This window comes from Solea senegalensis, unplaced genomic scaffold, assembly GCF_019176455.1.
Source record: "Solea senegalensis isolate Sse05_10M unplaced genomic scaffold, IFAPA_SoseM_1 scf7180000017800, whole genome shotgun sequence".
Classification (NCBI taxonomy): Eukaryota; Metazoa; Chordata; class Actinopteri; order Pleuronectiformes; family Soleidae; genus Solea; species Solea senegalensis.
Genome location: NW_025322527.1, coordinates 24,176 through 39,572, shown reverse-complemented (window position 1 = coordinate 39,572; position 15,397 = coordinate 24,176).

The following is a 15,397-nucleotide window of genomic DNA, read 5'->3' as shown; positions in this document are numbered from 1 at the left end:
TCACAACAAAGTCAAATATGATGTGTGTATATAGTATAGGAAGAAGACAAGCACGAAAATAGTGAAGTGGGACTATGACATCATCATTTTCCCAAAGTTGTCTACAGGGATGGGCACAAATACATCAAAATGTATTTCCAGATAAAATACAAAATACCCACCTTAAAAATGTATCAAAATAAGCTTTTAAAATACTACAAAATACTTCTTTCTAAAAGCCTTTTTCGTCTGTCCCTTCACTTGTCAAAAACACTAGGGTGGCATTTTGAAATGGTCCCACTCATGGACCCATTTTCCACAAACACAGCTTCCGTGTGGATAAAAAACTGAAGTGGTTTGATAGTGGTGTTCGGACACGTACCTTGTTATGTCCTGCTACTCATTTGTGAATCAATCGCTCTCTCTGTGAGTAATTCTGTGCTAGATGAAGTGAAACTGGTCGCTATACATAAATGTCATTGTAGCCCTGTGGAAAATGTAGAAGACAAAAGTTCTTAATGTTCATAAAAAATGTTAACAAATAATAGAACACATTCATACATGGTATAAAAAGGAGTTTCAAAAAGTAATTTATTTATTTTCTGAACCAATGAGGAGCGAGTTAAAGGTCATTTGTCAAACAGAGAGCGAGCGAGGAGTTGTGACGTGACGTGACGTGACGTGACGTGACGTGACGAAGCTTACAGGTGCTGCGGTGCTAGATAATTCCAGTTATCTGTGGAAATACGTACTTTGTGGAAGAGAGCAGCTTTGTGGGAGAGAGCATCTTTGTGGGAGAGAGCATCTTTGTGGGAAGATCTTTGTGGGAGAGCATCTATGTGCATCTTTGTGGGAGAGTGCATTTGCATCATGGGAGAGAGCATCTTGTGGGAGAGAGAGCATCATGTGGAGAGAGCATCTATGTCTTTGTGGGAGAGCATCTTTGTGGGAGAGAGCATCTTTGTGGGAGAGAGCATCTTTGTGGGAGAGCATCCATCTAGAGCTTTGTGGGAGAGCATCTATGTGGGAGAGAGCTTTGTGGGAGAGAGCATCTATGTGGGAGAGAGCTTTGTGGGAGAGAGGGAGAGAGCATCTATGTTTGTGGGAGAGAGCATCTTTGTGGGAGAGAGCAGAGAGCATCTTTGTGTTTTTGCTTTGTGGGAGAGTGCATCTTTGTGTGGGAGAGCATCTTGTGCATCTTTGTGGGAGAGAGCATCTTTGTGGGAGAGAGCATTTGTGGGAGAGTGCATCTTTGTGAGAGCATCTTGTGGGGAGAGCATCTTTGTGGGAGAGCATCTTGTGGGAGAGTGCATCTTGTGGGAGAGAGCATCTTGTGAGAGCATCAGTGCATCTTGTGGGAGAGAGCATCTATGTGGGAGAGAGCATCTTGTGGGAGAGAGCATCTTTGTTGTGGGAGAGTTGTGGGAGAGAGCATCTTTGTTGGGGAGAGAGGGAGAGTGCATCTTGTGGGAGAGAGCATCTTTGTGGGAGAGGAGCATCTTGTGGAGAGAGCATCTTGTGGGAGAGTGCATCTTTGTGGGAGAGAGCATCTTGTGGGAGAGAGCATCATCTTTGTGGGAGAGAGCATCTTTGTGGGAGAGAGGAGAGTGCATCTTTGTGGGAGAGTGCATCTTGTGGGAGAGAGCATCTGGGAGAGTGCACTTTGTGGGAGAGAGCATCTTTTGGGGAGAGAGCATCTTTGTGGGAGAGCATCTTTGTTCATTGTGGGAGAGAGCATCTGTGTGCATCCGGAGCAGAGAGAGCATCTTGGGAGAGTGCATCTTGTGAGAGCATCTTGTGGGAGAGGGAGAGAGCTTGGGAGAGTGCATCTGGAGAGCATCTTTGTGGGAGAGCATCCATTGTGGGAGAGAGCATCTCTTTGTGAGAGAGAGAGCTTTGTGGGAGAGGAGAGAGTGCATCTTTGTGGGAGAGAGCATCTTTGTGGGAGAGAGCATCTTTGTATATTAATTGGATTATTTGGCTGTGTGATTTAAATCAGTAAATTGTTATTCTTCCAAGTCGAGTGTGAATATTCATTTTCTTATTTTGTTGGTTTGAGAAGGTGTGTGAAGGTGTATTGATCATAATCTAAATAGATTTGATGGTTCTATTGCTCACAGTGAAAAGACTAAACTAGTCACATGTTTATAGTTAGAGATAACACTTTATTTAAAATAGTCACTACTCTACTTTTAGCCACGGGGCGCTACATCATCATGTGATATTTGACATTTGTATGCTGTACTTTATTTTCCCTGTCAGATTACGAAATAACTCTCAACGTGAACGTGTAGATTACATAATTTAACCTATGCCTCAGATGTATAGATTTCTCTGCATGGAAAGAAACTTGTATTTCCTGTGTGTGTGTGTGTGTGTGTGTGTGTGTGTGAACCCAATGGCTGACATCAATCAAAGTGTGAGCTTGAGTGATTGCTCTCTAAATGAGTGGTGCCTGCCACATTGATCCAGACGATGTGCAGCCTTGACAGTGGCCCTGTCTGCTCAAGCTCACTTATTACAAGACTATATTTCTCCTGGCAGGAATCCATATCATGATGCTCTGTATAAAACTTCATTCTGATGCTTCATTTTAAAAATGGAGGCCATGGCCTGTCTGTAGACTCTCAGCACACACACACACACACACACACACACAGAATGGTGAAGAGCAACAGGAGCTGCTTCCTCTTTCACTCTCAGACTTTATACATTTTTAAAATTTTATAAAGTTTTGCTCCATTTCCTTTTTCTTTTTTTCTGTAATTAGATCTCAGTGAGACGTGAAAGTGAGCAGCAGAGCGTGAATCTTTGTTCCTGACGTGTGTGTCGTACGTCAGTCACATCAGTCTGTGCAGCTGTTCTTCTGACGACAGACTAACATTAACCATAACCATCGACACAGCATTCACGTCGGCCACGTCCTTTCACCATGACAACTGCTTAGTATTTTAAGATTGTAGATTAACGTAAAAAGAAAAAAAAACACACTGGATGAAAGAAAAATAGTGGAAAAATCTAATTATGTGAGAACTGTACCCAGGATAAAGTGGTAGAGAATGAATGAATGAATGAATGAATGAATGAATGCTCATGTTGCCTGTGCTTAAACAATCGTTTACACAATATGACTTGTGTGATATCTGACTTTCTGATGTTTGTAAAGTTCTACAGTAAAGTTGTGATCCTGCAATATGTTAACAAGAATACTGTATACTACAAGGACTGTGAATATTGGAAATCTTTAAAAAATAAACTTGCTCTGCTGACGCAATAAAATGAGAAATAACTGCACAGGCAGCAAAATAGGGAGAGTGGTAAATAAAGTGGCTGCAGTGTAAGTAGAAATTGGAACATTGAACCCAGTCTGGGATTCTGAATCCATAAATTCATAAGACATCAACATCTTTTATTCACTTATTAATCTTTATGACATCAAAGACGTGACCTTACATCAGCTTTTCAGGTTCTTTTTCTGTGAAGTGAATAATCTACTGCAGGTAGAGCGGGGAATCCAAACCAACAACATTCGAGTTGAAAGACAACCCACTCTACCACTGATCCACCCTGTCGGGTTTGATTGTTGGCAGAATAAGTCATGACCAGAGATGATACATGATACGCTTCGATCCAGACCCAGAATGACATGTGTGTCGTTTAGTCAGGATTAGAACAGCTGGCAGAGAAATAGATGAGCTTTATTATAAAGGCGGGACATACTGTCGACGTACAGGTGTCCATCTGTGTGTGTGTGTGTGTGTGGGATCGCTGCGTTCAGTCGAGATGAATCCACACCAAAGCACAGCAGGTGAAGATCAACAGTGAGTGAAATCCTCCTGAGTCACAAACGAAATAAAAACTAAATAAATAGAAATCCTGAGCGTTGAACTGACTGAGAGGTCATTGCAGGGTGACACGTTTTCTTATTTTAACAGCTGAACTCACTGCAGTACAGTGTCGTGTAGTCGTCATCCCTGAGCTCCACTGTGGACACTGATCTACCTGCAGCAGTAAGACCAGCACAGGTCTTACAGCTTCTCTGCAGTCAGGGTCACCGCCTGCACCTCCATCCCTCCGTCTACCCCCAATAACCAGAATTATTCTTCCACGGTTCCCCGTATCTCTTATTCCCAGCACCAGCAGACGAGACGAGGAGAGTTGGGAGGAGGCGACGTGGGCATGTTCTCAGGCACTGAGCACCGTGGGAATACATTAGAGACGGACACAGAGCATAATACAGTGATAATGAGTTTGCAGCTGGCTGTCGTGCCAACCTGGGGCTCAGTGAATATTTACCACCCTGCTAATAAGTGGTGATGCCAGGGAGGGCACAGAATAAGACAACATGGAGGGGGGAGAGCCAGGGGGCTGTATATCTGCACACTCAGCAGAAGCAACCTATAAACACACACATGCATACATGTATGTATATATATATATATATATACATGTGCACTATCGCACACTTTAACGTCTCACTGTGAATTTATGCACTTACATTTGCATCTGGTTTGCATATCTGTATTGGACATGCATGTGTGAGCCAGAACATCTCCATACCATAATCTGCATATGTGTGCATCGTCAGCGTGTGATTTATGAGGCTGCATACATGTACTGTAGATTAAAATGCATTAAAGAAGTTCTTTAAAAGTTGGAAAAACCTTTTTTTTTTAATGTATAACATTAAAATAATAAAATAAATATTATTATAAATAATTCTAAATAATAATAATAATAATAATAAATAATTCAATGTGATCTGTTCACCATTTATTGTAAAGATCAGAGAACTCTCTTTCTTTTCTTCTGTTTTAACGTTATTATATTTATAAGTTATGTGTTGGTATTGGATTGGATTCTTTCCTTCTTTCTTTATGGTCATGCAGCGCCCCTCCAGTAGATGGAGCCCTAGACAACCGTGCCCTGGCTCTGTGAGGGCCTTCAGTGGCTAAAATGGATTTGTCCTTGTGTCCCTGGTGACAGCCTTGTTTTCTGTGTGAATGTGTGTCAGTACGTTATGTGACGTTATGATACCGACACCTGAACTGCCCACGGTTTCCAGCCTGTGCTGAATCCCTCCATAAGAAGACGTGTTCCGTGTGAAGGCAGCTCTGTCTTCTCCCTCTCTCTCTCTCCCTCTCCCTCTCTCCTCTCTCCCTCTCTCCCTCTCTCTCCCTCTCTCTCTCTGAGGTGGGCTCCTCTGAAGCTCCTTTACACTCACAGTTACATTCACAGGTGTTCCTCCTCACATGTCAGACCAAGGCCAGCCTTCCACTCTGCTGCACACACACACACACACGGTCACACAGTGAGCAGTTCCATTCACTGCTCCCAGAAATAACAACACAGTACATGGGCAGGGCGGGGCAGAGCGGGGCAGGGCGGGGCAGAGCCCACCTCACCTTGTACTGCTTTCCTTTCATATTCCGTTTTCTTTAACGCTCAATAAATGTTGACTTTATTTTGGTTCGGCTGAATTCCTTATGAGGACACATGTGGCAGAAAGACTTGCTCTCGACCTTCAGCTCTACCTGCTTCTTTTCATTACCTTCCTCTTTGCTACTGTATTTCTTTATCTGCTTCTTATATTTTCTTCAAAAGTTGTATTATTACCCCTCATGTGTTGTTTGGATCTGTGGAGTTTGCTAAAGAATAATTCTGCTATTTCAGACCGCGACCAAATGGTTGAATTTTACGACCAAAGGTCATAAGAGAGTGAATTTACTTGTGACTAAATTTGTCAGTTCTTATAATATAAACCAGGACTGAGGCTAAAAAGGTCTTCACATCAAGGGTGACAGTGATGTTGCAGCACCTTGAATGACAACCACGGCACAACAACAACAGTGGATCAGGTATTGTGTGTTTATAAAATCAGAGTGAACGCACAAAGCGACACAATCATTCGCCTCCACCACTAAAGTGAAGAGTCTGTGTGGATCGCTGCAGGAGGTGCAAAGCCTTCAGTTGAAGAAAGACTTGATGAGGAGGTGAAACTTGTCTTTATTCTGACTCCTCACATTTGTGCACTTACATAGAACACAGAAGTTTGCAAAAGGCCCTAAAGCCTTTAGTTTGTGTTCCAACCACAAATAGCTTTTATTTAATTCCAGAGATTTGGATCTTCTTTCTTTTTATTTCTTTTCATTTTTATTGTGCAATTTAAGTTTTAAAAGCTGATGAATGTTGAAACTTGATGTTTTAAGTTCACTTTTGTGGTCATATATTAAACAATGTAGTCTTATAGTTTATGAACTGTTTTTATTTACAGTATTATTTCTGTTTCCAAGGCCAAACACTTCTATTCCATGTTTCCATTATCTACCTCCATGATCTGTGATTCTTCTTCTTACAATGATCGTATGCAGAAAGGCCCTTGTGTTCCCACCGGGTCGTGGTCCAGTTGGACCAAATCCGGTCTAACATTTGACACTTTTCTTCAAATGTGTCAGCATGGTTACTTAATCTAAATGTAATCCTCTTCATCACAAATACATGACAAACGACATCAATCCATTCACTTATTGTCGGTTTATCTTTCTTAAGCCATTTTCTGGTCAGAGCCTGGAAGACATTTTCAAAAGCAATCCATCTGCTGGCAGCTGGACACTGTGCCGCTGCAACGCTGACCTCTAACTGAACTCCAGATGTTCGAGAGGGAAACGCTGCAGTGAAACTTAAGGAAAGGAGATAATTGCCAAGCTAAGGAAACACTTGTGCAACTGAGGGATTCAAAGAGCATTAGAGCCGTGAGGTAAGACTTTCCTGGCAGTGTCGACTCCTCACAGCACAAACTCAACGAGAATAAGTACGACATCATTCCCAATAATCATTCTTCATGCTGTGGTGAAGGGTTTCAGACAAAGCTCAGTGAGAATCAGCGGCTCAGTTGGTCACTGAGCTTGATGAATATGAGAACAGCATAAACAATTAGTTACCTGGTCCAGACCCAAATTCAGCATAACTCCAGATTATGGGATTTCTCTGAGAGACGTCGTGCTCTCTGATGACGTTTGATCATTGATGCAGAACCAAGCACTGGCCTTCCTTTTAAAGCTGAAGTACGTAACCTGTTATTCTGCCTCTACCATGAGCAGAGGAAGCGTTTGTGTGTATACAGCAGCAGAGCAGGGGAGGACGTTTAATCCCACTACACTGCTGAATAATCTGCTGACAGCTCCAGTCAACGTCTTTGTGTTTTCTTTCAAACTCCAACCTGTTTGCAATAGTCTCACTTTACTAGCACAACGTTGCTGTAGCCTCCGTGCGACTTCCTGTGTGCAGCGCAGGGATGTCGCCAGGTGAAACAAGATCTTCACACTGTTTTACTGAGAAACACAACAATAGCTCAATGTAACAGACTTTTCTATATAATTAAAAGTTAGAAACTAGAGTTTATTGTTAAAAGTGCTTAAGTAAATCAGCTGATGGAACTCTTGGGCATCTTTTCTGGTCCTGCTCTAAGCTCACAAGGTTTTTAGTTTGTACAGTGATGTTAATTCCTTTATTTTTATCACAACATTCATCCCCCCTGACATGCTAACAACAGCTGCGCTCACGTTAGCAGCTCACAGCATGTGTTATTGAATGATTTCAAACCGGGTTTTCCAGCTTCTTCCCACTGTCCAAAAACATGGAATGTGGGGATTAGGTAAATCGGTCACTAAATTGACTGTAGGTGTGAATGTTAGAGTGAATAGTTGTCTCTGAAGTGTCCAGGGTGTGACCCCCACCTATCACCCTGTGTCAGCCTCCACGACTCTCCTGTGGAGGATGAAATGGTATAAAATAGATGGATGGATGAATTAAAACGTAACTCATAAAGAGAAGTGTTGTCTTGGACAATATCTTCTATCAAACTCTCACTGTATATTTATATTTGGTTACTGAGTCATTTTACTGTAAACCCACATCTTTGTGTTTTGGTCGAGTAAACTTTGCTGCTAAGTTCACCCGTCACAAAATCTTACGATGAAACAACAACTCAAACTCCAGCTCATATTTTATTGATGTAGTTTTTATAGAAACAAAGCAGTGGGCTGTGGCTCTGCTCCTCTGCTCCTCTGCTCCTCCTGCTCCTCCTGCTCCTCCTGCTCAGATGCCATTCTTTCTTCAGATGGTTCATCCGTTCACAGCTTCAGTATGAAATGGTCAGTTCAGGGCGACGCTGGCAGGCAGAGCCGCTGGTTAACGACTACAGGGGGACCTGCACACTCTGCAAACAGTAATGACAGACGTGTTTATGCACTTGGAACTTGTCAAAAGCAGCAGAGCCGCACTCAAAGAAACCAGGAACCTTTGAAACTTGTTTACACAGAAGCAGAGTCACAGAGACAAGGGGCTGCTGAGCAGAGGGTGTTGGCTTTGGAGCTAACGGACTGTCTGTGTGTCATCAGGACTTCAGGGGCGGTGCAGGCATGCAAGAGAGACAGAAGTGTTCATTATTATTATTATCATTATTATTATTGTTAGTAGTACAGATTACTTTTTTATTATCAATAGAATATGAGCTGAAATTCATACATGTATTTATTTATTCAATGTCCTCTTCCACATGTAAAAGTACAATTGGCATTGGTGTTAAATTTAACTCAAATTTAACTTAAATATTAATATTGTTTTGAAATGTAATATTTGACATTTAAATTAAATCTGTTGCTGCAGACGGTGAAGTTCTGAAAAGCTTCAAGGTTTATCAGTAAATTATTCTCCCAAATCATCAAGACTGGCCTTTAGTTTCAACATTATCAAACTGATCCATCGCATGAACAATCCTGAGGCCAAGTAACTGATGCTTTGCCACTGGAAAGAACTAGAGTTTACAGCTGCTTCTGTTTCTGCTCTGGAAGTTTCTCCAGAAGCTCCTCCAGGAAAAAGGTGGATAACAGAAATCCTTGCTGTTCATTTTCATCCATGCTTCTACTTTTACTCAAAACCCGAGCCTGGCAAACCAGACCTACATCGAGATGTTAGGTCTGGGCACACAATTGGCAGGGCTCAATCTGAGGGGCGGGATAAACGGTTGTCTCTCAGATTCCCTTTGCACGCAAAAGGACAGCGCTACAACCAATCAGAGCGCTGAAGAAGGCGATGTAGTCAGAGCGACGGGAAAGTGTTCCGCGTAGGGTGTGTTGTGGAAAAGTTGGTTGGAGGGTTCCTGTAAGCCAACAAATACTTTTTAATGACTGCATGTTGGAGTGTGGCACTGGTGGAGGAAACTCCGGCAAACGTCAAACAGAATTTGTCAGCGGTTTCTCACCCTTTTATCGAGACTTGAACGCGACTTTGCCGGTGTACCGGAGACGGGTGCAGGATGAAAAGAACGAGGAAGCCTCCACAGTAGAAACCGCCACAGGTCGTGCAGATAAACGAGACTCCGCCGAAGACATCCAAGGCCATCCAAGGCCTTGAAAAAGTTCTGCAAGTCCTGGAAGATGGCTATCAAAACCCTGTTTTCAAATGACAATGCAGTCTACGTCGACAAAGACATGGATTAACATGAGGTTAAGGCACAAAAAGCACCCGGTTAGAGCAAAGAAGACGGCACATTGCAATACACCAGCAACAACCTCTTTGGTGAAATGTAGAAATTTCAAACATTTCTGTACACACTGTACAAATGCATTGTTTCTCAGAAACTGCTTGATCATGTAAATGAGTAGAAACTACAGTATTTATTTTACAGTTTTCCTTTATCTAAGGAGCTCCTGCATCTGAATACTTACTTTTCTCTTTCATGCACCTTTGGGGACAGAGCCGTGGCCTCTGTGCAGGATCAGAGACAGCGATCACAAACAGGCCTCATGCCTCAGACCCAAAAATAAGGCCAGCGGTGAGTGAGACACGTCTGCATGCACCTGCAGATTTACTGTAACCAGTTTACGCCTGTGCTCGGGAAACACACCCAAACTAATGGTTTATTCTCAGAGGAAAATGTGTTGGTTCAGTCCGGTGCAAAAAATAAAAGACTCCTGTGTCAGCAGTCATGTGTCGGGCAGCAGTGACGCGTCCTTTTTCCTCTGCATCATCCTCTGGAAAAACCCATGTGAAATCTTTCAGCATGAACTTGTCACAGTCTTCACAAAAAAAAAATGATTAAAGGGATAGTTCAGGTTTTTTTAAAAAGTAGTTGTATGACACTTGGAAACAGCCTGAGGAGTTGTTGGTTCCCTGCTCTATCCAATATTACATTTAAATGTGTATTTTTTGAGTTAAAAAGTGTTTTGTCTTCTGTTAAAATGATGTGTAACTGCATCATTTAAATATAAACACATGTCTGTTACATTCAGCTCCACATGACCCTCTGTGTTTCTATAGTATGACACAGGAAGTGAATCCTTTTAAATCAATCGTTATTACATTAGTGATAATTGTTTGTGTTTAGAAAAGCTGATGAAGCACGGAACACTTACTGTGTGTGTGTGTGTGTGTGTGTGTGTGTGTGTGTTACGTTCAGTCATTGCAATGAAACATGCCACTTTAAATCTGTGTTCACTTTATGTACAGTTCTTATTTTTACACTTATTTTATGCATATATGTTATTTTAGTCTCTTTGTAATATTTATATTTTTCTTATGTATATTTATACTTTTTTTTACAAAAGCATCTCTTTTTTACTTTTTACTTTATGCTGGTGTTTTTGAGTGGACAGCAAAGTAAGAATTTCATTGTACAGGGAAACGTGTTTCTTTACTGTGCATATGACAATAAACACTTTGAATCTTGAATCTTGAAGAGACACTAACTGTAATTACTGTACATGACAAAACATCATCATTCCAGGTTTGACAAACACTGATGAACACATGAACCATTATTCACTTAAATAAAATAAAAATAAAAAAAGTCAATAAAATAATTGTTAGCTGCAGCCCTAATATTTAGTGTATTTCATAAATGTACATATAATATCCTGTTACAGCCCTTTAAACACAGTGTTAAAGTTGATAGAATAATGACAGAATATCATACATTAATGAGTATATTTAATAGTAAAAAGAACACATTTGTTAATAATTCTAGCATTATCAAATGTATTACAGCCAACATTAAATGACATACTGTTTATATAAGCTTGTTTGATGTTTTAATTACAGTTGTCAACATTATTTTAATAATTAAGATTTTTTATTGTGAAGTACACATCATACTGTAAACACTTTTATTTTGAAAGTATCGCCCTCTCTTGACCGGCTAGACACTCATTGCCCCCCAGGTGATTTGACTGTGTGTGTGTTTATGTGTAATACTGTGTGTCCTCACTCTGAGAAACCAAATTCCATTAACCCTAACCCATCCATCCATCCATCCATCCATCCCTCCTACTCTCCTGCCCTCCATCAGAAATGCATCAGTGTGGTGATGACATGGTGAAACATGTGATCCTGACGTCTTAAGACATTCATCTCCTGAGTAACTTGCTGATTCAATAAATAATAGAATAAAATACAGAAGAGCTCACTAATTCAATTCTGGGACAAACTTAAATTTTGAAAGCTAAACCAAGATGTATTTCTAGTGTAATGACTCATTCGCTTCAACCTCGCTGGCAGCTTTGTGAGGCTGTGCCTGCGCGCGGTGGTTCTGTGGGGAACACTGGTGATGTCATAAATCATTTGATCTTTGAACGCGGGGAGTGGATGTGATGATGATGATGATGATGATGATGATGATGATGACGCAGTGTAAAATATCATGGGATCATCAGAGTTATTCTAATTTACCCTGAACATGAATAAGAAATATGAGCAGCCAGACTTCTGTAACATGGGTGTGTGACTCATCCACAGAGCTGCATGCACATTTATGACTGAACACTTTCAATCTCTGACTGATCCAAGTCTTCCACTGTCATCGTTCACACTCACTCACTCACTCACTCACTCACTCACTCACTCACACACACATCCATACATTGTGCTTCTCCATCAAGCGTCCACACACACACACACACACACACACACACGGACTGGAAGAGTGTTCACTTTCCCAACTCACTGAGTCTGAACAACAGAGCCTGTCTGTGTCGTCTACACTGAACGACTGCAGTAAAGGGATAGTTCAGCTTTTATTGAGACAAAGGGCTCTGTCTTGAACCCGATGCAAAGTGGCACAATTGTCAATAGCAGTTTCTAGCATGCACAGTTGTGTGCATAGAACTTGTGCTCATCAGTGCTCATCCGTGCTCATCCGTGCTCATCCGTGCTCATCAGTGCTCTTCCGTGCCTCCTACTTTCCGCCCTCGCCAACTGTCTCAATGAACTCAATTCCTGGTTCTCTTCCAATTTAATTTTCTCAAACTGAACACAGATAAAACTGAATATTATTGAACGTTATCTAAAAGCCAACTCCTCTGCTCAACCCCTCCCCTCAGGTCAAGAGTCTGAGTGTCATCAATAACATCATTCAGCCTACACAACACTAACTGTCTCCGCTGCCAAGTGGAAAGGGAACTTGGCTTGTAACCAGAGGGTTGCCGGTTTGAGTTCCCACCAGGTCAAAAAAAGGGCCAGGGTTCAGGACCCCCATTGCTCCCCGGGTGCTGCTCCTAATTCTAGGAAGGTTTCTAGTAGAAAAAGGGTTCAATGCAGAGAAGGAGTTAAAAGGTGGTTCCTCCAATCAGCATGCATCAGCCCAGCATCCGTGCCTGCCCACTGCTTCATTGACTCCCAGAGACGCTGAGCTTCCCTGGAAGTGACGTTTTTGGCACAGTTATCCGATGAGTGTCTTAGAGATCGTCTGAAGCTGAGCTTCCACTGGTTTAATGCGCTGTTCTGCTGCAGGGAAATCGTGTCAGTCCATCTGTGATAAACAGCTGATTCTTTCTGATTCTGACAGTTTCCGAGGCTACACTCATCGTCACCATTATTATTATTTTGTAAATTAAAAAGTCGATATCAGTAACTGTATAAACTTGTAACCTGATACAGTTGTTGTGTATCTGCTGCTGGTCTCCCTCTCTCTCTTCTGTCTCTCCCTCTTGTCCTTTCTCTCCCCCCATTTTCTGTCCCCCACCTCTCCACTACCCCCCATTTTTCCTTTCACCCCAACCGGTCGAGGCAGATGACCGCACATCTCTGAGCCTGGTTCTGTCAGAGATTTCTTCCTGTTAAGAGGGAGTTTTTTCTCTCCACTGATGCCTAGTGCTTGCTCATTGTGTGAACTGTTGGGGGTCTCTGCTCTCTTTGATGTTGTCTATGTACAGTGCCTTGAGATAATGTATGTTATGATTTGGCGCTATACAAATAAAATTGAATTGAATTGAATTGAATTCTGAACAAACGAGTGAACATTTAACGGAAATGACGTGTGACAGGAAGCAGGAAGCTTCCCTTGCCGTCTTAGAGCAGCGGCCTCTGCTTCATAGACAGGTTCACTCTGCACACACACAGGTGCATCCTTCAGATCTCAATGACGAGGTTACAGGACTCATATCTGCTGCTGTTGCGTCTCCATGTTCACCTACACTGTGTCTCACACGTTGGTGCCAACACTACACAGCACACCAGTCATTTATGTCGTAGCTACACGTCACCTGAGACTTGCAACCTTGTCTCATTACCATCAGCTTGTGGTTGTCTTGCTTCACTGGAATCATTGGCAAATATCATCAACAAATGCAACAGACATTTCACTGTGTGGGGAACCAGACATTATGTAACTTAATAATAATAATAATCTGAATTATTATTATTATTATTATTATTATTATTATTATTATTAATATGTAAACCTGCACCTCGCCAGTCACTCGCAGGGTAAACCTATAGAGCATTCACTGTGTGTGGAGGACAACATGCAAACAGAACGACCCGGACCGGGATGAGATCCAGGAGCCGCCTCGCTGTGAGCAACAGCCTGAGCCGTCTGTTAAATGACTCAAATCTGTTTTCCTTGTGTCCCTGCTGGCAGCCATGTTTCCAGAGGGAGCGAGGGTCCAGGGCTCAAGCTGGTTCTCAGCAGAAGCCATGAGCCGTCTCATTTCCTCTCATATAAAAAATGAACCATACCATTAAAATGTGATAAAATATCTATTTCCCAAGGTGCCAAAAATATAACCTATGTTCTATTCAGTTGTATTAAAGTTTCTCTGAATCTTTGTGTGGAGGCTCATCACTGCTCCACAGTTAATGACTCTCTCTCTCTGTATTTCCCTTATTACAAAGTAGATCAAGACTCTCTCCAGAGTTGTTAGTGTTTCAATAATCAAGCCCTCATGCTTCTGAGGCTCATTTGACTATTTACCCACTCACACTCTCACTCTCTCTCCCTCGTGTCTCTGCCTCTCTGCTGCTGCTGCTGCTGCTGCTGCTGCTGCTGCTAGAGAACTATTAACTAAATTATTATTATTATTTAGTATCTTTTACACTGAAAGCTGTTGTACGTGATCTACAGAAATTCAATGTTTGAAATCCTTATTTCAAATATCCGTCTGTATTTGTGTTACTGTGTTTCACCATAGACTGAGATGTTTGACGTGTATTTCTACTGCATATATTGAAGAATAGATCACAATATACCGTCCATGGTTTCCCTGGTGGCCTCACCTGTGTCTGCCCACTTCTAACCTTAGTACCAACTAGTTACCCACTTAGCACCAGGATACCGAGTGGGTACTAAGGTTAGAAGTGGGCAGAATATGCAGGTGACACATGGTTTCAGCCTGAATATAACCCTCATGAGAGACCACAGCTCAAAAGCACCATCCAAGTGTTTTTGAACACTGACATGATGAAGAAAAAAACCAACAATCTGCTTGTTGCACGTCAACCTAAGCACAGGTTACAGTCACGAGTAGATGCTACGCGTGATGTCACCAGACCCTCGGCCACTGATTGGTCAGAGTGTCGTCACAGGAAGAGACGACACACCAATCAAAGTGAACAATGCTCAACTGTAGATCAGTTAAAAATGTGAGTTAATCAACAACAAACAACAACTACCAGGGAAATGTCTTCAATCTCATTATGAACAGAGGAGTCTGGTGTGTTTAGAGACAGCACTGCTGATCGTGATCCTGCACTTTGATACACGGCTGCTGTACAAACTCCTCCTCCTCCTCCTCCTGCTGCTGCAGTGAAGCTGGTTTAATATAGGATGCCATCCAACTGATTTGAGCTACTCTGCCTGGAATGATGCAGCAACTTTAGTAAATCCAACACAAGAAGAGAGAGTGAAGAATCTTAATGTGACTGTGGCCTCAGATACAGTGTTCAATCACAAGCTGATGTGAACTGATGAACTTTAATAAAAATCTACAGATGAATGTGAACTTATGAATCTGACATTTGCTGCTCAAAACTATATCAACCACAGATATAGATATGTACACACACACACACACACACACACACACACACAGTCATCTGCAGAAGACAATGTAAAAACCTAATGAGTGGATTAACTGCATACCTC